This window comes from Lissotriton vulgaris, unplaced genomic scaffold (genome assembly GCF_964263255.1).
Source record: "Lissotriton vulgaris unplaced genomic scaffold, aLisVul1.2 SCAFFOLD_714, whole genome shotgun sequence".
NCBI lineage: Eukaryota > Metazoa > Chordata > Amphibia > Caudata > Salamandridae > Lissotriton > Lissotriton vulgaris.
The window spans coordinates 615,408-636,098 of NW_028248223.1; the positions used below are offsets into that span (position 1 = coordinate 615,408).

General features: G+C 33.6%; 14 non-coding genes across 14 annotated transcripts; 8 read left to right on the plus strand and 6 right to left on the minus strand.

The window, feature by feature from the left end:
* The first annotated feature begins 984 nt into the window (after positions 1 to 984).
* Positions 985 to 1,056, plus strand: TRNAQ-UUG (transfer RNA glutamine (anticodon UUG)). The gene has a single exon. It is a non-coding gene; the product is annotated as a tRNA-Gln (tRNA).
* Positions 1,057 to 1,882: 826 nt separating this feature from the next.
* TRNAQ-CUG (transfer RNA glutamine (anticodon CUG)) lies at positions 1,883 to 1,954 on the minus strand. The gene has a single exon. It is a non-coding gene; the product is annotated as a tRNA-Gln (tRNA).
* Positions 1,955 to 3,500: 1,546 nt separating this feature from the next.
* Positions 3,501 to 3,572, plus strand: TRNAQ-UUG (transfer RNA glutamine (anticodon UUG)). The gene has a single exon. It is a non-coding gene; the product is annotated as a tRNA-Gln (tRNA).
* An 826-nt stretch (positions 3,573 to 4,398) lies between these two features.
* TRNAQ-CUG (transfer RNA glutamine (anticodon CUG)) lies at positions 4,399 to 4,470 on the minus strand. The gene has a single exon. It is a non-coding gene; the product is annotated as a tRNA-Gln (tRNA).
* A 1,547-nt stretch (positions 4,471 to 6,017) lies between these two features.
* TRNAQ-UUG (transfer RNA glutamine (anticodon UUG)) lies at positions 6,018 to 6,089 on the plus strand. Its single transcript has one exon. It is a non-coding gene; the product is annotated as a tRNA-Gln (tRNA).
* An 826-nt stretch (positions 6,090 to 6,915) lies between these two features.
* On the minus strand, positions 6,916 to 6,987 carry TRNAQ-CUG (transfer RNA glutamine (anticodon CUG)). The gene has a single exon. It is a non-coding gene; the product is annotated as a tRNA-Gln (tRNA).
* A 1,547-nt stretch (positions 6,988 to 8,534) lies between these two features.
* TRNAQ-UUG (transfer RNA glutamine (anticodon UUG)) lies at positions 8,535 to 8,606 on the plus strand. The gene has a single exon. It is a non-coding gene; the product is annotated as a tRNA-Gln (tRNA).
* A 2,445-nt stretch (positions 8,607 to 11,051) lies between these two features.
* Positions 11,052 to 11,123, plus strand: TRNAQ-UUG (transfer RNA glutamine (anticodon UUG)). The gene has a single exon. It is a non-coding gene; the product is annotated as a tRNA-Gln (tRNA).
* Positions 11,124 to 13,560: 2,437 nt separating this feature from the next.
* TRNAQ-UUG (transfer RNA glutamine (anticodon UUG)) lies at positions 13,561 to 13,632 on the plus strand. The gene has a single exon. It is a non-coding gene; the product is annotated as a tRNA-Gln (tRNA).
* An 826-nt stretch (positions 13,633 to 14,458) lies between these two features.
* TRNAQ-CUG (transfer RNA glutamine (anticodon CUG)) lies at positions 14,459 to 14,530 on the minus strand. The gene has a single exon. It is a non-coding gene; the product is annotated as a tRNA-Gln (tRNA).
* A 1,546-nt stretch (positions 14,531 to 16,076) lies between these two features.
* Positions 16,077 to 16,148, plus strand: TRNAQ-UUG (transfer RNA glutamine (anticodon UUG)). Its single transcript has one exon. It is a non-coding gene; the product is annotated as a tRNA-Gln (tRNA).
* An 826-nt stretch (positions 16,149 to 16,974) lies between these two features.
* Positions 16,975 to 17,046, minus strand: TRNAQ-CUG (transfer RNA glutamine (anticodon CUG)). Its single transcript has one exon. It is a non-coding gene; the product is annotated as a tRNA-Gln (tRNA).
* Positions 17,047 to 18,368: 1,322 nt separating this feature from the next.
* TRNAQ-UUG (transfer RNA glutamine (anticodon UUG)) lies at positions 18,369 to 18,440 on the plus strand. Its single transcript has one exon. It is a non-coding gene; the product is annotated as a tRNA-Gln (tRNA).
* Positions 18,441 to 19,266: 826 nt separating this feature from the next.
* Positions 19,267 to 19,338, minus strand: TRNAQ-CUG (transfer RNA glutamine (anticodon CUG)). The gene has a single exon. It is a non-coding gene; the product is annotated as a tRNA-Gln (tRNA).
* Positions 19,339 to 20,691: the final 1,353 nt, after the last annotated feature.

The following is a 20,691-nucleotide window of genomic DNA, read 5'->3' on the forward strand; positions in this document are numbered from 1 at the left end:
CAAATGCATTTCAGAGGGCTGATTCCCAGCATTCCTTTTTGAAGATTTCCACACTATTGATAAGGCGAATATAGCACATTTTGAAAGAGATGTTTTCTTAAATCAAACCTAGAGAACCACAATGACGGTATCAATCAGATAGTAGAAATGTTTTTTGTATATTAGTATGGAAGTTGTGAAATAAAACATTTCTCATGCTGATTTTCAACAGTCGATCTGCAATCATGAAATATAAGCTTTTGCTTGGAGGCCTCAAAGGTACTGATCTAATTTTCTTTTTTAAATTATTCACAGATCGTATGATATGCTTTGTACAAATCAACTATGTTGTTAGATCATAATTGATTAAAAAGTGACTATCTCAATTTCAGGACATATAGAAGAGGAAGGAGAAGGCGCTCATGTTTCAAATGCGGAGAGGCAACAACTGTTCATTATTTTCACCTCTATTAATTATATGTATTTTCATAATGTATATATTTATATTTTCCGATAAATATACATAGACATATAGCGATATATAGGGAGATACATACATATAAGTTGATACGTACAAGTTTATAAGTAAATGAGATGTTTTTCCAATTAATACTTCTAAGAACTGAATGGAAACAAAATCGTAAAGTTTAGATAAGTCCCACTGAGCTTTGTACTTAGATCCCTGTTTTCAGAGTCCAGATTGACAAGCATAACACCATCAACCCACCTGTACCAGGTTGAGCTTTCCGTTTTGACAGAAGAGATTGCATTCACAGGGAAATCTTAATTTTTATTGCAAAATCTTATCTCACATAAAAAGTACTGTTCAACAGAGTCATAGCGTTACTTGAGTCCTTTGTGCAACATACTTCCCTAACATAGTTCAATGGGCAAAAGTTGAACAGAATAGAAAAGTAATACAATTCTGTTTGTCTTTGACTGTAGAAAATAAAAAATGTGAAATGTCCACATTGCTGCAGCAATTTGCTCCCCTGTCACATGGGAGGTTCCATGGTGTAATGGTTAGCACTTTGGACTTTGAATCCAAGGATCCGAGTTCAAATCTCGGTGGGACCACTTTCATGACTTATGACCAAATCTTTTTCTGTCAAGTGTATTCATAAATATCATAAATCTAACACGGGTAGAGTGAAACATTAATTTATTGATTGTATTTTAAAAGTCTATTTGATGTGAGCAAATTATAGAACTTTTAGAAAACATGGAAATTAAATGGCTCAAAATAATGAGACATTTTGTGAGCTGACTCTGTTTTCTCAAACTCATCACAAGGGGCTGATGCAAGATATTACTTGTTTAAATCTTACTGTTATTGATAAGGGGAACAAGGAACTTTTTTAATTGGAAAGCCTTCATTAAAAGAAAACTTTAGGAATCAAATTGTGTATTTTGGGGGCAGAAGAGATGAACTTTTAAATAACAATCTTGAAATTCAGACACACAGATATTTACACTCTGTTTTTCTAAAGTAAATCCATAACCATGACGTAGAATCTTTCGAAAGACATGTCAGATGTATTAATCTGAATTCCTCTTTAAAAGAAATGCACAATTAAATGCACTGTGTAAGTCAAGAATGTTGTCAGATTAGAAATCAGCAAAATTAACTATCTTATTACTGATCATACAGATGAGAAAGAAAAGGAACCTCTTGCTCAAATTGTGGATGGGAAAGAACAGTTTTTAGTTTTCAGCTTCTGTACTTATGTTTATGATTAATTCATTTCTTTATATTGTATTATCGCTATCTAGATAGATATAGCCATGTATACATAGATACATACTTATACGTTGATAAGTTTCAATTTAAAGCTTTGACGTTATGTTTTTCCAAGTCCAAATTCTAAGAAATTAGTGAAATATTAAATCTCATAATTCAAGCAGGTCCCACCGAGATTTGAACTCGGATCGCTGGATTCAGAGTCCAGAGTGCTAACCATTACACCATGGAACCCCGCCATACATGAGGGCTTTTTCCATTGAGACAAAAGAGAGCGCATCAGTGCGGGGGCTTTTCTTACATTGATGAAAAGATATCTCAGTTGAATGCTCATAGTGTAAAGAGCGATAATGTGATTTGATTCTTTTCAGCTACATTCTCCATAACAGTGTTAAATGTGCAAACGTTTATCAGGACATGCAATTTACAAAATAATGATAATCTTTGACTGAAGAATATTAAAACATTCTACATTTCCAAACTACTACATCCATTTCTCTGTCTCTCACATGGGTGGCTCCAAAGAGCAATGGTTGGCACTTTGGACTTTGCATGCAAAGGTACCAGTCCAATTCTTTGAGGTACTTCTTTACTACTCTTGACCTTTTCCATTTCTGTCATCTTTGTTTATTGATAGCTCTAATCCAACACCAGTAGGTTGAAAGAGACAAATATTGACTCCTTTCAAAATGTCCAACAGCTTGAACAAGTTACAGAAATACGAACTTTATAATACTTTTACATCACATTCCTAGACAAAATAGTGTGACATTACAAAATCCTATCCTGTTTTTCTCAAATGCATTTCAGAGGGCTGATTCCCAGCATTCCTTTTTGAAGATTTCCACACTATTGATAAGGCGAATATAGCACATTTTGAAAGAGATGTTTTCTTAAATCAAACCTAGAGAAACACAATGACGGTATCAATCAGATAGTAGAAATGTTTTTTGTATATTAGTATGGAAGTTGTGAAATAAAACATTTCTCATGCTGATTTTCAACAGTCGATCTGCAATCATGAAATATAAGCTTTTGCTTGGAGGCCTCAAAGGTACTGATCTAATTTTCTTTTTTAAATTATTCACAGATCGTATGATATGCTTTGTACAAATCAACTATGTTGTTAGATCATAATTGATTAAAAAGTGACTATCTCAATTTCAGGACATATAGAAGAGGAAGGAGAAGGCGCTCATGTTTCAAATGCGGAGAGGCAACAACTGTTCATTATTTTCACCTCTATTAATTATATGTATTTTCATAATGTATATATTTATATTTTCCGATAAATATACATAGACATATAGCGATATATAGGGAGATACATACATATAAGTTGATACGTACAAGTTTATAAGTAAATGAGATGTTTTTCCAATTAATACTTCTAAGAACTGAATGGAAACAAAATCGTAAAGTTTAGATAAGTCCCACTGAGCTTTGTACTTAGATCCCTGTTTTCAGAGTCCAGATTGACAAGCATAACACCATCAACCCACCTGTACCAGGTTGAGCTTTCCGTTTTGACAGAAGAGATTGCATTCACAGGGAAATCTTAATTTTTATTGCAAAATCTTATCTCACATAAAAAGTACTGTTCAACAGAGTCATAGCGTTACTTGAGTCCTTTGTGCAACATACTTCCCTAACATAGTTCAATGGGCAAAAGTTGAACAGAATAGAAAAGTAATACAATTCTGTTTGTCTTTGACTGTAGAAAATAAAAAATGTGAAATGTCCACATTGCTGCAGCAATTTGCTCCCCTGTCACATGGGAGGTTCCATGGTGTAATGGTTAGCACTTTGGACTTTGAATCCAAGGATCCGAGTTCAAATCTCGGTGGGACCACTTTCATGACTTATGACCAAATCTTTTTCTGTCAAGTGTATTCATAAATATCATAAATCTAACACGGGTAGAGTGAAACATTAATTTATTGATTGTATTTTAAAAGTCTATTTGATGTGAGCAAATTATAGAACTTTTAGAAAACATGGAAATTAAATGGCTCAAAATAATGAGACATTTTGTGAGCTGACTCCGCTTTCTCAAACTCATCACAAGGGGCTGATGCAAGATATTACTTGTTTAAATCTTACTGGTATTGATAAGGGGAACAAGGAACTTTTTTAATTGGAAAGCCTTCATTAAAAGAAAACTTGAGGAATCAAATTGTGTATTTTGGGGGCAGAAGAGATGAACTTTTAAATAACAATCTTGAAATTCAGACACACAGATATTTACACTCTGTTTTTCTAAAGTAAATCCATAACCATGAAGTAGAATCTTTCGAAAGACATGTCAGATGTATTAATCTGAATTCCTCTTTCAAAGAAATGCACAATTAAATGCACTGTGTAAGTCAAGAATGTTGTCAGATAAGAAATCAGCAAAATTAACTATCTTATTACTGATCATACAGATGAGAAAGAAAAAGAACCTCTTGCTCAAATTGTGGATGGGAAAGAACAGTTTTTAGTTTTCAGCTTCTGTACTTATGTTTATGATTAATTCATTTCTTTATATTGTATTATCGCTATCTAGATGGATATAGCCATGTACACATAGATACATACTTATACGTTGATAAGTTTCAGTATAAAGCTTTGACGTTATGTTTTTCCAAGTCCAAATTCTAAGAAATTAGTGAAATATTAAATCTCATAATTCAAGCAGGTCCCACCGAGATTTGAACTCGGATCGCTGGATTCAGAGTCCAGAGTGCTAACCATTACACCATGGAACCCAGCCATACACGAGAGCTTTTTCCATTGAGACAAAAGAGAGCGCATCAGTGCGGGGGCTTTTCTTATATTGATGAAAAGATATCTCAGTTGAATGCTCATAGTGTAAAGAGCGATAATATGATTTGATTCTTTTCAGCTACATTCTCCATAACAGTGTTAAATGTGCAAACGTTTATCAGGACATGCAATTTACAAAATAATGATCATCTTTGACTGAAGAATATTAAAACATTCTACATTTCCAAACTACTACATCCATTTCTCTGTCTCTCACATGGGTGGCTCCAAAGAGCAATTGTTGGCACTTTGGACTTTGCATGCAAAGGTACCAGTCCAATTCTTTGAGGTACTTCTTTACTACTCTTGACCTTTTCCATTTCTGTCATCTTTGTTTATTGATAGCTCTAATCCAACACCAGTAGGTTGAAAGAGACAAATATTGACTCCTTTCAAAATGTCCAACAGCTTGAACAAGTTACAGAAATACGAACTTTATAATACTTTTACATCACATTCCTAGACAAAATAGTGTGACATTACAAAATCCTATCCTGTTTTTCTCAAATGCATTTCAGAGGGCTGATTCCCAGCATTCCTTTTTGAAGATTTCCACACTATTGATAAGGCGAATATAGCACATTTTGAAAGAGATGTTTTCTTAAATCAAACCTAGAGAACCACAATGACGGTATCATTCAGATAGTAGAAATGTTTTTTGTATATTAGTATGGAAGTTGTGAAATAAAACATTTCTCATGCTGATTTTCAACAGTCGATCTGCAATCATGAAATATAAGCTTTTGCTTGGAGGCCTCAAAGGTACTGATCTAATTTTCTTTTTTTAAATTATTCACAGATCGTATGATATGCTTTGTACAAATCAACTATGTTGTTAGATCAAAATTGATTAAAAAGTGGCTATCTCAATTTCAGGACATATAGAAGAGGAAGGAGAAGGCGCTCATGTTTCAAATGCGGAGAGGCAACAACTGTTCATTATTTTCACCTCTATTAATTATATGTATTTTCATAATGTATATATTTATATTTTCCGATAAATATACATAGACATATAGCGATATATAGGGAGATACATACATATAAGTTGATACGTACAAGTTTATAAGTAAATGAGATGTTTTTCCAATTAATACTTCTAAGAACTGAATTGAAACAAAATCGTAAAGTTTAGATAAGTCCCACTGAGCTTTGTACTTAGATCCCTGTTTTCAGAGTCCAGATTGACAAGCATAACACCATCAACCCACCTGTACCAGGTTGAGCTTTCCGTTTTGACAGAAGAGATTGCATTCACAGGGAAATCTTAATTTTTATTGCAAAATCTTATCTCACATAAAAAGTACTGTTCAACAGAGTCATAGCGTTACTTGAGTCCTTTGTGCAACATACTTCCCTAACATAGTTCAATGGGCAAAAGTTGAACAGAATAGAAAAGTAATACAATTCTGTTTGTCTTTGACTGTAGAAAATAAAAAATGTGAAATGTCCACATTGCTGCAGCAATTTGCTCCCCTGTCACATGGGAGGTTCCATGGTGTAATGGTTAGCACTTTGGACTTTGAATCCAAGGATCCGAGTTCAAATCTCGGTGGGACCACTTTCATGACTTATGACCAAATCTTTTTCTGTCAAGTGTATTCATAAATATCATAAATCTAACACGGGTAGAGTGAAACATTAATTTATTGATTGTATTTTAAAAGTCTATTTGATGTGAGCAAATTATAGAACTTTTAGAAAACATGGAAATTAAATGGCTCAAAATAATGAGACATTTTGTGAGCTGACTCCGCTTTCTCAAACTCATCACAAGGGGCTGATGCAAGATATTACTTGTTTAAATCTTACTGGTATTGATAAGGGGAACAAGGAACTTTTTTAATTGGAAAGCCTTCATTAAAAGAAAACTTGAGGAATCAAATTGTGTATTTTGGGGGCAGAAGAGATGAACTTTTAAATAACAATCTTGAAATTCAGACACACAGATATTTACACTCTGTTTTTCTAAAGTAAATCCATAACCATGAAGTAGAATCTTTCGAAAGACATGTCAGATGTATTAATCTGAATTCCTCTTTCAAAGAAATGCACAATTAAATGCACTGTGTAAGTCAAGAATGTTGTCAGATAAGAAATCAGCAAAATTAACTATCTTATTACTGATCATACAGATGAGAAAGAAAAAGAACCTCTTGCTCAAATTGTGGATGGGAAAGAACAGTTTTTAGTTTTCAGCTTCTGTACTTATGTTTATGATTAATTCATTTCTTTATATTGTATTATCGCTATCTAGATGGATATAGCCATGTACACATAGATACATACTTATACGTTGATAAGTTTCAGTATAAAGCTTTGACGTTATGTTTTTCCAAGTCCAAATTCTAAGAAATTAGTGAAATATTAAATCTCATAATTCAAGCAGGTCCCACCGAGATTTGAACTCGGATCGCTGGATTCAGAGTCCAGAGTGCTAACCATTACACCATGGAACCCAGCCATACACGAGAGCTTTTTCCATTGAGACAAAAGAGAGCGCATCAGTGCGGGGGCTTTTCTTATATTGATGAAAAGATATCTCAGTTGAATGCTCATAGTGTAAAGAGCGATAATATGATTTGATTCTTTTCAGCTACATTCTCCATAACAGTGTTAAATGTGCAAACGTTTATCAGGACATGCAATTTACAAAATAATGATCATCTTTGACTGAAGAATATTAAAACATTCTACATTTCCAAACTACTACATCCATTTCTCTGTCTCTCACATGGGTGGCTCCAAAGAGCAATTGTTGGCACTTTGGACTTTGCATGCAAAGGTACCAGTCCAATTCTTTGAGGTACTTCTTTACTACTCTTGACCTTTTCCATTTCTGTCATCTTTGTTTATTGATAGCTCTAATCCAACACCAGTAGGTTGAAAGAGACAAATATTGACTCCTTTCAAAATGTCCAACAGCTTGAACAAGTTACAGAAATACGAACTTTATAATACTTTTACATCACATTCCTAGACAAAATAGTGTGACATTACAAAATCCTATCCTGTTTTTCTCAAATGCATTTCAGAGGGCTGATTCCCAGCATTCCTTTTTGAAGATTTCCACACTATTGATAAGGCGAATATAGCACATTTTGAAAGAGATGTTTTCTTAAATCAAACCTAGAGAACCACAATGACGGTATCAATCAGATAGTAGAAATGTTTTTTGTATATTAGTATGGAAGTTGTGAAATAAAACATTTCTCATGCTGATTTTCAACAGTCGATCTGCAATCATGAAATATAAGCTTTTGCTTGGAGGCCTCAAAGGTACTGATCTAATTTTCTTTTTTTAAATTATTCACAGATCGTATGATATGCTTTGTACAAATCAACTATGTTGTTAGATCAAAATTGATTAAAAAGTGACTATCTCAATTTCAGGACATATAGAAGAGGAAGGAGAAGGCGCTCATGTTTCAAATGCGGAGAGGCAACAACTGTTCATTATTTTCACCTCTATTAATTATATGCATTTTTATAATGTATATATTTACATTTTCCGATAAATATACATAGACATATAGCGATATATAGGGAGATACATACATATAAGTTGATACGTACAAGTTTATAAGTAAATGAGATGTTTTTCCAATTAATACTTCTAAGAACTGAATGGAAACAAAATCGTAAAGTTTAGATAAGTCCCACTGAGCTTTGTACTTAGATCCCTGTTTTCAGAGTCCAGATTGACAAGCATAACACCATCAACCCACCTGTACCAGGTTGAGCTTTCCGTTTTGACAGAAGAGATTGCATTCACAGGGAAATCTTAATTTTTATTGCAAAATCTTATCTCACATAAAAAGTACTGTTCAACAGAGTCATAGCGTTACTTGAGTCCTTTGTGCAACATACTTCCCTAACATAGTTCAATGGGCAAAAGTTGAACAGAATAGAAAAGTAATACAATTCTGTTTGTCTTTGACTGTAGAAAATAAAAAATGTGAAATGTCCACATTGCTGCAGCAATTTGCTCCCCTGTCACATGGGAGGTTCCATGGTGTAATGGTTAGCACTTTGGACTTTGAATCCAAGGATCCGAGTTCAAATCTCGGTGGGACCACTTTCATGACTTATGACCAAATCTTTTTCTGTCAAGTGTATTCATAAATATCATAAATCTAACACGGGTAGAGTGAAACATTAATTTATTGATTGTATTTTAAAAGTCTATTTGATGTGAGCAAATTATAGAACTTTTAGAAAACATGGAAATTAAATGGCTCAAAATAATGAGACATTTTGTGAGCTGACTCTGTTTTCTCAAACTCATCACAAGGGGCTGATGCAAGATATTACTTGTTTAAATCTTACTGTTATTGATAAGGGGAACAAGGAACTTTTTTAATTGGAAAGCCTTCATTAAAAGAAAACTTGAGGAATCAAATTGTGTATTTTGGGGGCAGAAGAGATGAACTTTTAAATAACAATCTTGAAATTCAGACACACAGATATTTACACTCTGTTTTTCTAAAGTAAATCCATAACCATGAAGTAGAATCTTTTGAAAGACATGTCAGATGTATTAATCTGAATTCCTCTTTCAAAGAAATGCACAATTAAATGCACTGTGTAAGTCAAGAATGTTGTCAGATAAGAAATCAGCAAAATTAACTATCTTATTACTGATCATACAGATGAGAAAGAAAAAGAACCTCTTGCTCAAATTGTGGATGGGAAAGAACAGTTTTTAGTTTTCAGCTTCTGTACTTATGTTTATGATTAATTCATTTCTTTATATTGTATTATCGCTATCTAGATGGATATAGCCATGTACACATAGATACATACTTATACGTTGATAAGTTTCAGTATAAAGCTTTGACGTTATGTTTTTCCAAGTCCAAATTCTAAGAAATTAGTGAAATATTAAATCTCATAATTCAAGCAGGTCCCACCGAGATTTGAACTCGGATCGCTGGATTCAGAGTCCGGAGTGCTAACCATTACACCATGGAACCCAGCCATACACAAGAGCTTTTTCCATTGAGACAAAAGAGAGCACATCAGTGCGGGGGCTTTTCTTATATTGATGAAAAGATATCTCAGTTGAATGCTCATAGTGTAAAGAGCGATAATATGATTTGATTCTTTTCAGCTACATTCTCCATAACAGTGTTAAATGTGCAAACGTTTATCAGGACATGCAATTTACAAAATAATGATCATCTTTGACTGAAGAATATTAAAACATTCTACATTTCCAAACTACTACATCCATTTCTCTGTCTCTCACATGGGTGGCTCCAAAGAGCAATTGTTGGCACTTTGGACTTTGCATGCAAAGGTACCAGTCCAATTCTTTGAGGTACTTCTTTACTACTCTTGACCTTTTCCATTTCTGTCATCTTTGTTTATTGATAGCTCTAATCCAACACCAGTAGGTTGAAAGAGACAAATATTGACTCCTTTCAAAATGTCCAACAGCTTGAACAAGTTACAGAAATACGAACTTTATAATACTTTTACATCACATTCCTAGACAAAATAGTGTGACATTACAAAATCCTATCCTGTTTTTCTCAAATGCATTTCAGAGGGCTGATTCCCAGCATTCCTTTTTGAAGATTTCCACACTATTGATAAGGCGAATATAGCACATTTTGAAAGAGATGTTTTCTTAAATCAAACCTAGAGAACCACAATGACGGTATCATTCAGATAGTAGAAATGTTTTTTGTATATTAGTATGGAAGTTGTGAAATAAAACATTTCTCATGCTGATTTTCAACAGTCGATCTGCAATCATGAAATATAAGCTTTTGCTTGGAGGCCTCAAAGGTACTGATCTAATTTTCTTTTTTTAAATTATTCACAGATCGTATGATATGCTTTGTACAAATCAACTATGTTGTTAGATCAAAATTGATTAAAAAGTGACTATCTCAATTTCAGGACATATAGAAGAGGAAGGAGAAGGCGCTCATGTTTCAAATGCGGAGAGGCAACAACTGTTCATTATTTTCACCTCTATTAATTATATGCATTTTTATAATGTATATATTTACATTTTCCGATAAATATACATAGACATATAGCGATATATAGGGAGATACATACATATAAGTTGATACGTACAAGTTTATAAGTAAATGAGATGTTTTTCCAATTAATACTTCTAAGAACTGAATGGAAACAAAATCGTAAAGTTTAGATAAGTCCCACTGAGCTTTGTACTTAGATCCCTGTTTTCAGAGTCCAGATTGACAAGCATAACACCATCAACCCACCTGTACCAGGTTGAGCTTTCCGTTTTGACAGAAGAGATTGCATTCACAGGGAAATCTTAATTTTTATTGCAAAATCTTATCTCACATAAAAAGTACTGTTCAACAGAGTCATAGCGTTACTTGAGTCCTTTGTGCAACATACTTCCCTAACATAGTTCAATGGGCAAAAGTTGAACAGAATAGAAAAGTAATACAATTCTGTTTGTCTTTGACTGTAGAAAATAAAAAATGTGAAATGTCCACATTGCTGCAGCAATTTGCTCCCCTGTCACATGGGAGGTTCCATGGTGTAATGGTTAGCACTTTGGACTTTGAATCCAAGGATCCGAGTTCAAATCTCGGTGGGACCACTTTCATGACTTATGACCAAATCTTTTTCTGTCAAGTGTATTCATAAATATCATAAATCTAACACGGGTAGAGTGAAACATTAATTTATTGATTGTATTTTAAAAGTCTATTTGATGTGAGCAAATTATAGAACTTTTAGAAAACATGGAAATTAAATGGCTCAAAATAATGAGACATTTTGTGAGCTGACTCTGTTTTCTCAAACTCATCACAAGGGGCTGATGCAAGATATTACTTGTTTAAATCTTACTGTTATTGATAAGGGGAACAAGGAACTTTTTTAATTGGAAAGCCTTCATTAAAAGAAAACTTGAGGAATCAAATTGTGTATTTTGGGGGCAGAAGAGATGAACTTTTAAATAACAATCTTGAAATTCAGACACACAGATATTTACACTCTGTTTTTCTAAAGTAAATCCATAACCATGAAGTAGAATCTTTCGAAAGACATGTCAGATGTATTAATCTGAATTCCTCTTTCAAAGAAATGCACAATTAAATGCACTGTGTAAGTCAAGAATGTTGTCAGATAAGAAATCAGCAAAATTAACTATCTTATTACTGATCATACAGATGAGAAAGAAAAAGAACCTCTTGCTCAAATTGTGGATGGGAAAGAACAGTTTTTAGTTTTCAGCTTCTGTACTTATGTTTATGATTAATTCATTTCTTTATATTGTATTATCGCTATCTAGATGGATATAGCCATGTATACATAGATACATACTTATACGTTGATAAGTTTCAGTATAAAGCTTTGACGTTATGTTTTTCCAAGTCCAAATTCTAAGAAATTAGTGAAATATTAAATCTCATAATTCAAGCAGGTCCCACCGAGATTTGAACTCGGATCGCTGGATTCAGAGTGCTAACCATTACACCATGGAACCCCGCCATACATGAGGGCTTTTTCCATTGAGACAAAAGAGAGCGCATCAGTGCGGGGGCTTTTCTTACATTGATGAAAAGATATCTCAGTTGAATGCTCATAGTGTAAAGAGCGATAATGTGATTTGATTCTTTTCAGCTACATTCTCCATAACAGTGTTAAATGTGCAAACGTTTATCAGGACATGCAATTTACAAAATAATGATCATCTTTGACTGAAGAATATTAAAACATTCTACATTTCCAAACTACTACATCCATTTCTCTGTCTCTCACATGGGTGGCTCCAAAGAGCAATGGTTGGCACTTTGGACTTTGCATGCAAAGGTACCAGTCCAATTCTTTGAGGTACTTCTTTACTACTCTTGACCTTTTCCATTTCTGTCATCTTTGTTTATTGATAGCTCTAATCCAACACCAGTAGGTTGAAAGAGACAAATATTGACTCCTTTCAAAATGTCCAACAGCTTGAACAAGTTACAGAAATACGAACTTTATAATACTTTTACATCACATTCCTAGACAAAATAGTGTGACATTACAAAATCCTATCCTGTTTTTCTCAAATGCATTTCAGAGGGCTGATTCCCAGCATTCCTTTTTGAAGATTTCCACACTATTGATAAGGCGAATATAGCACATTTTGAAAGAGATGTTTTCTTAAATCAAACCTAGAGAACCACAATGACGGTATCATTCAGATAGTAGAAATGTTTTTTGTATATTAGTATGGAAGTTGTGAAATAAAACATTTCTCATGCTGATTTTCAACAGTCGATCTGCAATCATGAAATATAAGCTTTTGCTTGGAGGCCTCAAAGGTACTGATCTAATTTTCTTTTTTAAATTATTCACAGATCGTATGATATGCTTTGTACAAATCAACTATGTTGTTAGATCATAATTGATTAAAAAGTGACTATCTCAATTTCAGGACATATAGAAGAGGAAGGAGAAGGCGCTCATGTTTCAAATGCGGAGAGGCAACAACTGTTCATTATTTTCACCTCTATTAATTATATGTATTTTCATAATGTATATATTTATATTTTCCGATAAATATACATAGACATATAGCGATATATAGGGAGATACATACATATAAGTTGATACGTACAAGTTTATAAGTAAATGAGATGTTTTTCCAATTAATACTTCTAAGAACTGAATGGAAACAAAATCGTAAAGTTTAGATAAGTCCCACTGAGCTTTGTACTTAGATCCCTGTTTTCAGAGTCCAGATTGACAAGCATAACACCATCAACCCACCTGTACCAGGTTGAGCTTTCCGTTTTGACAGAAGAGATTGCATTCACAGGAAAATCTTAATTTTTATTGCAAAATCTTATCTCACATAAAAAGTACTGTTCAACAGAGTCATAGCGTTACTTGAGTCCTTTGTGCAACATACTTCCCTAACATAGTTCAATGGGCAAAAGTTGAACAGAATAGAAAAGTAATACAATTCTGTTTGTCTTTGACTGTAGAAAATAAAAAATGTGAAATGTCCACATTGCTGCAGCAATTTGCTCCCCTGTCACATGGGAGGTTCCATGGTGTAATGGTTAGCACTTTGGACTTTGAATCCAAGGATCCGAGTTCAAATCTCGGTGGGACCACTTTCATGACTTATGACCAAATCTTTTTCTGTCAAGTGTATTCATAAATATCATAAATCTAACACGGGTAGAGTGAAACATTAATTTATTGATTGTATTTTAAAAGTCTATTTGATGTGAGCAAATTATAGAACTTTTAGAAAACATGGAAATTAAATGGCTCAAAATAATGAGACATTTTGTGAGCTGACTCCGCTTTCTCAAACTCATCACAAGGGGCTGATGCAAGATATTACTTGTTTAAATCTTACTGGTATTGATAAGGGGAACAAGGAACTTTTTTAATTGGAAAGCCTTCATTAAAAGAAAACTTGAGGAATCAAATTGTGTATTTTGGGGGCAGAAGAGATGAACTTTTAAATAACAATCTTGAAATTCAGACACACAGATATTTACACTCTGTTTTTCTAAAGTAAATCCATAACCATGAAGTAGAATCTTTCGAAAGACATGTCAGATGTATTAATCTGAATTCCTCTTTCAAAGAAATGCACAATTAAATGCACTGTGTAAGTCAAGAATGTTGTCAGATAAGAAATCAGCAAAATTAACTATCTTATTACTGATCATACAGATGAGAAAGAAAAAGAACCTCTTGCTCAAATTGTGGATGGGAAAGAACAGTTTTTAGTTTTCAGCTTCTGTACTTATGTTTATGATTAATTCATTTCTTTATATTGTATTATCGCTATCTAGATGGATATAGCCATGTATACATAGATACATACTTATACGTTGATAAGTTTCAGTATAAAGCTTTGACGTTATGTTTTTCCAAGTCCAAATTCTAAGAAATTAGTGAAATATTAAATCTCATAATTCAAGCAGGTCCCACCGAGATTTGAACTCGGATCGCTGGATTCAGAGTCCAGAGTGCTAACCATTACACCATGGAACCCCGCCATACATGAGGGCTTTTTCCATTGAGACAAAAGAGAGCGCATCAGTGCGGGGGCTTTTCTTACATTGATGAAAAGATATCTCAGTTGAATGCTCATAGTGTAAAGAGCGATAATGTGATTTGATTCTTTTCAGCTACATTCTCCATAACAGTGTTAAATGTGCAAACGTTTATCAGGACATGCAATTTACAAAATAATGATCATCTTTGACTGAAGAATATTAAAACATTCTACATTTCCAAACTACTACATCCATTTCTCTGTCTCTCACATGGGTGGCTCCAAAGAGCAATGGTTGGCACTTTGGACTTTGCATGCAAAGGTACCAGTCCAATTCTTTGAGGTACTTCTTTACTACTCTTGACCTTTTCCATTTCTGTCATCTTTGTTTATTGATAGCTCTAATCCAACACCAGTAGGTTGAAAGAGACAAATATTGACTCCTTTCAAAATGTCCAACAGCTTGAACAAGTTACAGAAATACGAACTTTATAATACTTTTACATCACATTCCTAGACAAAATAGTGTGACATTACAAAATCCTATCCTGTTTTTCTCAAATGCATTTCAGAGGGCTGATTCCCAGCATTCCTTTTTGAAGATTTCCACACTATTGATAAGGCGAATATAGCACATTTTGAAAGAGATGTTTTCTTAAATCAAACCTAGAGAACCACAATGACGGTATCATTCAGATAGTAGAAATGTTTTTTGTATATTAGTATGGAAGTTGTGAAATAAAACATTTCTCATGCTGATTTTCAACAGTCGATCTGCAATCATGAAATATAAGCTTTTGCTTGGAGGCCTCAAAGGTACTGATCTAATTTTCTTTTTTAAATTATTCACAGATCGTATGATATGCTTTGTACAAATCAACTATGTTGTTAGATCATAATTGATTAAAAAGTGACTATCTCAATTTCAGGACATATAGAAGAGGAAGGAGAAGGCGCTCATGTTTCAAATGCGGAGAGGCAACAACTGTTCATTATTTTCACCTCTATTAATTATATGTATTTTCATAATGTATATATTTATATTTTCCGATAAATATACATAGACATATAGCGATATATAGGGAGATACATACATATAAGTTGATACGTACAAGTTTATAAGTAAATGAGATGTTTTTCCAATTAATACTTCTAAGAACTGAATGGAAACAAAATCGTAAAGTTTAGATAAGTCCCACTGAGCTTTGTACTTAGATCCCTGTTTTCAGAGTCCAGATTGACAAGCATAACACCATCAACCCACCTGTACCAGGTTGAGCTTTCCGTTTTGACAGAAGAGATTGCATTCACAGGGAAATCTTAATTTTTATTGCAAAATCTTATCTCACATAAAAAGTACTGTTCAACAGAGTCATAGCGTTACTTGAGTCCTTTGTGCAACATACTTCCCTAACATAGTTCAATGGGCAAAAGTTGAACAGAATAGAAAAGTAATACAATTCTGTTTGTCTTTGACTGTAGAAAATAAAAAATGTGAAATGTCCACATTGCTGCAGCAATTTGCTCCCCTGTCACATGGGAGGTTCCATGGTGTAATGGTTAGCACTTTGGACTTTGAATCCAAGGATCCGAGTTCAAATCTCGGTGGGACCACTTTCATGACTTATGACCAAATCTTTTTCTGTCAAGTGTATTCATAAATATCATAAATCTAACACGGGTAGAGTGAAACATTAATTTATTGATTGTATTTTAAAAGTCTATTTGATGTGAGCAAATTATAGAACTTTTAGAAAACATGGAAATTAAATGGCTCAAAATAATGAGACATTTTGTGAGCTGACTCCGCTTTCTCAAACTCATCACAAGGGGCTGATGCAAGATATTACTTGTTTAAATCTTACTGGTATTGATAAGGGGAACAAGGAACTTTTTTAATTGGAAAGCCTTCATTAAAAGAAAACTTGAGGAATCAAATTGTGTATTTTGGGGGCAGAAGAGATGAACTTTTAAATAACAATCTTGAAATTCAGACACACAGATATTTACACTCTGTTTTTCTAAAGTAAATCCATAACCATGAAGTAGAATCTTTCGAAAGACATGTCAGATGTATTAATCTGAATTCCTCTTTCAAAGAAATGCACAATTAAATGCACTGTGTAAGTCAAGAATGTTGTCAGATAAGAAATCAGCAAAATTAACTATCTTATTACTGATCATACAGATGCGAAAGAAAAAGAACCTCTTGCTCAAATTGTGGATGGGAAAGAACAGTTTTTAGTTTTCAGCTTCTGTACTTATGTTTATGATTAATTCATTTCTTTATATTGTATTATCGCTATCTAGATGGATATAGCCATGTATACATAGATACATACTTATACGTTGATAAGTTTCAGTATAAAGCTTTGACATTATGTTTTTCCAAGTCCAAATTCTAAGAAATTAGTGAAATATTAAATCTCATAATTCAAGCAGGTCCCACCGAGATTTGAACTCGGATCGCTGGATTCAGAGTCCAGAGTGCTAACCATTACACCATGGAACCCAGCCATACACGAGAGCTTTTTCCATTGAGACAAAAGAGAGCGCATCAGTGCGGGGGCTTTTCTTACATTGATGAAAAGATATCTCAGTTGAATGCTCATAGTGTAAAGAGCGATAATATGATTTGATTCTTTTCAGCTACATTCTCCATAACAGTGTTAAATGTGCAAACGTTTATCAGGACATGCAATTTACAAAATAATGATCATCTTTGACTGAAGAATATTAAAACATTCTACATTTCCAAACTACTACATCCATTTCTCTGTCTCTCACATGGGTGGCTCCAAAGAGCAATGGTTGGCACTTTGGACTTTGCATGCAAAGGTACCAGTCCAATTCTTTGAGGTACTTCTTTACTACTCTTGACCTTTTCCATTTCTGTCATCTTTGTTTATTGATAGCTCTAATCCAACACCAGTAGGTTGAAAGAGACAAATATTGACTCCTTTCAAAATGTCCAACAGCTTGAACAAGTTACAGAAATACGAACTTTATAATACTTTTACATCACATTCCTAGACAAAATAGTGTGACATTACAAAATCCTATCCTGTTTTTCTCAAATGCATTTCAGAGGGCTGATTCCCAGCATTCCTTTTTGAAGATTTCCACACTATTGATAAGGCGAATATAGCACATTTTGAAAGAGATGTTTTCTTAAATCAAACCTAGAGAACCACAATGACGGTATCATTCAGATAGTAGAAATGTTTTTTGTATATTAGTATGGAAGTTGTGAAATAAAACATTTCTCATGCTGATTTTCAACAGTCGATCTGCAATCATGAAATATAAGCTTTTGCTTGGAGGCCTCAAAGGTACTGATCTAATTTTCTTTTTTAAAATATAGCGATATATAGGGAGATACATACATATAAGTTGATACGTACAAGTTTATAAGTAAATGAGATGTTTTTCCAATTAATACTTCTAAGAACTGAATGGAAACAAAATCGTAAAGTTTAGATAAGTCCCACTGAGCTTTGTACTTAGATCCCTGTTTTCAGAGTCCAGATTGACAAGCATAACACCATCAACCCACCTGTACCAGGTTGAGCTTTCCGTTTTGACAGAAGAGATTGCATTCACAGGAAAATCTTAATTTTTATTGCAAAATCTTATCTCACATAAAAAGTACTGTTCAACAGAGTCATAGCGTTACTTGAGTCCTTTGTGCAACATACTTCCCTAACATAGTTCAATGGGCAAAAGTTGAACAGAATAGAAAAGTAATACAATTCTGTTTGTCTTTGACTGTAGAAAATAAAAAATGTGAAATGTCCACATTGCTGCAGCAATTTGCTCCCCTGTCACATGGGAGGTTCCATGGTGTAATGGTTAGCACTTTGGACTTTGAATCCAAGGATCCGAGTTCAAATCTCGGTGGGACCACTTTCATGACTTATGACCAAATCTTTTTCTGTCAAGTGTATTCATAAATATCATAAATCTAACACGGGTAGAGTGAAACATTAATTTATTGATTGTATTTTAAAAGTCTATTTGATGTGAGCAAATTATAGAACTTTTAGAAAACATGGAAATTAAATGGCTCAAAATAATGAGACATTTTGTGAGCTGACTCCGCTTTCTCAAACTCATCACAAGGGGCTGATGCAAGATATTACTTGTTTAAATCTTACTGGTATTGATAAGGGGAACAAGGAACTTTTTTAATTGGAAAGCCTTCATTAAAAGAAAACTTGAGGAATCAAATTGTGTATTTTGGGGGCAGAAGAGATGAACTTTTAAATAACAATCTTGAAATTCAGACACACAGATATTTACACTCTGTTTTTCTAAAGTAAATCCATAACCATGAAGTAGAATCTTTCGAAAGACATGTCAGATGTATTAATCTGAATTCCTCTTTCAAAGAAATGCACAATTAAATGCACTGTGTAAGTCAAGAATGTTGTCAGATAAGAAATCAGCAAAATTAACTATCTTATTACTGATCATACAGATGAGAAAGAAAAAGAACCTCTTGCTCAAATTGTGGATGGGAAAGAACAGTTTTTAGTTTTCAGCTTCTGTACTTATGTTTATGATTAATTCATTTCTTTATATTGTATTATCGCTATCTAGATGGATATAGCCATGTATACATAGATACATACTTATACGTTGATAAGTTTCAGTATAAAGCTTTGACGTTATGTTTTTCCAAGTCCAAATTCTAAGAAATTAGTGAAATATTAAATCTCATAATTCAAGCAGGTCCCACCGAGATTTGAACTCGGATCGCTGGATTCAGAGTCCAGAGTGCTAACCATTACACCATGGAACCCCGCCATACATGAGGGCTTTTTCCATTGAGACAAAAGAGAGCGCATCAGTGCGGGGGCTTTTCTTACATTGATGAAAAGATATCTCAGTTGAATGCTCATAGTGTAAAGAGCGATAATGTGATTTGATTCTTTTCAGCTACATTCTCCATAACAGTGTTAAATGTGCAAACGTTTATCAGGACATGCAATTTACAAAATAATGATCATCTTTGACTGAAGAATATTAAAACATTCTACATTTCCAAACTACTACATCCATTTCTCTGTCTCTCACATGGGTGGCTCCAAAGAGCAATGGTTGGCACTTTGGACTTTGCATGCAAAGGTACCAGTCCAATTCTTTGAGGTACTTCTTTACTACTCTTGACCTTTTCCATTTCTGTCATCTTTGTTTATTGATAGCTCTAATCCAACACCAGTAGGTTGAAAGAGACAAATATTGACTCCTTTCAAAATGTCCAACAGCTTGAACAAGTTACAGAAATACGAACTTTATAATACTTTTACATCACATTCCTAGACAAAATAGTGTGACATTACAAAATCCTATCCTGTTTTTCTCAAATGCATTTCAGAGGGCTGATTCCCAGCATTCCTTTTTGAAGATTTCCACACTATTGATAAGGCGAATATAGCACATTTTGAAAGAGATGTTTTCTTAAATCAAACCTAGAGAACCACAATGACGGTATCATTCAGATAGTAGAAATGTTTTTTGTATATTAGTATGGAAGTTGTGAAATAAAACATTTCTCATGCTGATTTTCAACAGTCGATCTGCAATCATGAAATATAAGCTTTTGCTTGGAGGCCTCAAAGGTACTGATCTAATTTTCTTTTTTAAATTATTCACAGATCGTATGATATGCTTTGTACAAATCAACTATGTTGTTAGATCATAATTGATTAAAAAGTGACTATCTCAATTTCAGGACATATAGAAGAGGAAGGAGAAGGCGCTCATGTTTCAAATGCGGAGAGGCAACAACTGTTCATTATTTTCACCTCTATTAATTATATGTATTTTCATAATGTATATATTTATATTTTCCGATAAATATACATAGACATATAGCGATATATAGGGAGATACATACATATAAGTTGATACGTACAAGTTTATAAGTAAATGAGATGTTTTTCCAATTAATACTTCTAAGAACTGAATGGAAACAAAATCGTAAAGTTTAGATAAGTCCCACTGAGCTTTGTACTTAGATCCCTGTTTTCAGAGTCCAGATTGACAAGCATAACACCATCAACCCACCTGTACCAGGTTGAGCTTTCCGTTTTGACAGAAGAGATTGCATTCACAGGGAAATCTTAATTTTTATTGCAAAATCTTATCTCAC